This window comes from Physeter macrocephalus, chromosome 16, assembly GCF_002837175.3.
Source record: "Physeter macrocephalus isolate SW-GA chromosome 16, ASM283717v5, whole genome shotgun sequence".
NCBI classification, from domain to species: Eukaryota; Metazoa; Chordata; class Mammalia; order Artiodactyla; family Physeteridae; genus Physeter; species Physeter macrocephalus.
In genome coordinates this window covers 64,312,137-64,315,171 of record NC_041229.1, presented here as the reverse complement: position 1 = coordinate 64,315,171, position 3,035 = coordinate 64,312,137, and positions in this window count along the sequence as shown.

Below are 3,035 nucleotides of genomic sequence, written 5' to 3'. Positions count from 1 at the left end.
GACTAAAAAAGGATAAAAAGGGGATGGGACCCCACTCCCTCAGAAAAAGCCCTGCCCCTTCCCCGCAGACTAATGCATATGCTTCCACATAGTAAGCCTTGCTCCTCCTCCCTTTGTCTTTACTCTTTAAAATTAAGTCCCTCCTGCCAGGTGGGAGAAGTTGGTCTTAGTTCCTGCTTCTCCATTCTCTGGCCACGGGGTAAGCCTATGCTATGTCAATTTCAGCTTTGGTTTCATTATCGGCTGCTTGAACCCAAAAGGAAAAAGAACTCTATCCCACCAAGGCAGAGAGCCTCAGTTTGGCTAAAGGGCCCAAGTAGGGTCCATACGACTTAATTCGATAACAGAAGGAACCAAAACGAGACAGGTAGGAGGGACAGACTCGCGATATAATCAAACCCGGGTGGGCGACCCTCAGACTGGAGAATAATTATAGTGCAGAGGTCCTCCCACAGGAGTGAGTTCTGAGCCCCACATCAGGCCCCCAGCCCAGGTGGGGGTCCAGTACCAGGAAGACGACCCCCGCAGCATTTGGCATTGAAGGCCAGTGGGGCTTAATTGCAGGAGCCCCTCAGGACCGGGGGAAATAGAGACTCCACTCTTAGAGGGCGCACACAAAATCCCACGCACACCTGGGCAAAAGCAGGAATTTGACAGGAGCCTGGGCCAGACCTACCTGCCGGTCTTGGAGAGTCTCCCGCAGAGGCAGGGGGCATGGCTGCGGCTCGCCCTGGGAGCAAAGTCACTGGCAGCAGCTTTTCTTAGGAGCTACTTGTGCTGTGTGGACGCCGGTGCTGGCGGGCGCCATTTTTAAAATCTTCCTCCAGCTCATTAGCCCAACAGCCTGCAGGTGCCGGCGCTGGGACGCCTCAGGCCAAGCAACTAACTGGGCAAGGACACAGCCCCAGCCTTCTGCAGACAGGCTGCCTAAAGACTAAAGAGCCCACAGGTGCCTTTAGACGCAGCCCTAGACAAGGCCCTGGCCACCAGAGGGCCAAACCCCAGCTCTACCCTCCAGGGGGAAGAAAACTACAATTCCCCAACTGGGGCCTGGCTGGCCCTGTCCGCTTGTCCACTCGTCTGTTCATCCCGTTACAGACGAACTCAACCTTCCGGACACCCTGAACCTCATACCCAGGTGTGTCAGGAACCACCCCCTGCCCAGCAAATGATCTAAAGCAAGCTCCAGGATCCCTGGGCCCTGCAGCCAGACTCCAGGAACCAGCTCCGCCTGCCAGTAGTCCCGCACTAATCCCAGGCCCTGGCTTCACCTGCCAGTGGGTGGGCAACAGCCCCAGAGTCTTCGGGACCCTGACTCTGCCCACCAGTGAGCCAGCACTAGCTCCGGGGCCTCCTAGGGATGAAGGAACAAGACAAAACCCCAGAAGAACTAAGTGGGGGTAGGCAATTTACCTGAAAAAAAGAGTTCACAGTAATGATCGTAAAGATGATCAAAGAACTCGGGAGGAGAATGGATGCACAGAGCGAGAAATTAGAAGCTTTTAATAAAGAGTTAGTAAATATAAAGAACAACCAGAGATGAGGAATACAATAACTGAAATGAAAAATACACTAGAAGGAATCAATAGTAGACTCAGTGATACAGAGGAACGGATCAGTGAGCTGGAAGACGAGAGGAGTGGAAATCACTGCTACAGAACAAAAAAAGAATGAAAAGAAATGAGGACGGTCTAGGAGATCTCTGGGACAACATCAAATGCACTAATAGTCACATTATAGAGGTCCCAGAAGAAGAGGAGAGAAAGGGCCTGAGAAAATATTTGAAGAGATAATAGCTGAAAACTTCCCTAACCTGGGAAAGGAAATAGTCACCCAAATCCAGGAGGTGCAGAGAGTCCCATACAGGATGAACCCAAAGAGGAACACACCAAGACACATTGTAATTAAGAGACCCCTTGTGGGCTGCTGGTCAAAGCAGAGAGTGTTGGTTAGGGGGAAGAGGCTGGGTGATACGGGACAGGAAATGAGAGATTCAGATGGGGAAGAAGGGCGGGCTGCAGGGCTCAGGACTGAACAGAATGGGGGTTGCTAGACAAAGCTTCCTTCTCCCACTCATCACGTCCCGCTGGCCCTCAGCCAGGCCCTAAGGACTGCTGTTGAGGAGGTGGACATAAACAGTGAGGAAGGCCTTCATTCCTGTGGGTGCACGGCCCTGAGAGTCAGTGTGGTGCATCTACGTGGTAGAGGTGGAAAAGGAATCTGAGGCTAGCCCTGGATGGAATTTAGTGTCCACCACAGATTCACCCACTACCCAAGGCCAAAGACTCAGCAACCTCAGAAAGGTCAATGGAAGCTGAGCACAGGACTAGGAGGGGTCGGGGCCACTCCTCCACAGAGGGGTGAAGCAGGGACACGCAACCAGCTGCGTGATGGGAGATAGAAAAAACTGAGATTAAAAATGTGTGACAATTTAAAGGACCCAGCAGGGGGCAGGTGCTCTCATGAACCACATCCTGGAAGAGGGGCAGCTGTTCCTGGGTAGATTTGGCCCATCCCCTTCCAGATACTTCTCTGCAAAGTTGAGGGCTTTGGACCAGCTGACCCCTAGGGACTAGCCAGTCCAGCATTCTAGAGGCACTAGTTACAAAGAGCAAACTACAAATCTTGAGTGTAAAGTTGATATATTTTACTTATGTAACTGCTACCCATTTCTAGCATCCCAGAAGGTTCACTTGTTTCCAGTCAATAACCACCCTTCCCACCCGCAGCTAACCACAATTCTGACTTCGAAATCCACAGATTAGCTCTGCCGGTTCTGGAAATTAATATAAATGGAATCAAACAGTATTTTCTCTGTCTTTGGCTTCTTTGCTCAACATAATGTCTGTGAGATTCATCCATGTTGCTGCATCTCTCAGTGACACTATTTTTTTTTGCAGTACGCAGGCCTCTCACTGTTGTGGCCTCTCCCGTTGAGGAGCACAGGCTCCGGACGCGCAGGCTCAGCGGCCATGGCTCACGGGCCCAGCCGCTCCGCGGCATGTGGGATCTTCCCGGACCGGGGCACGAACCCG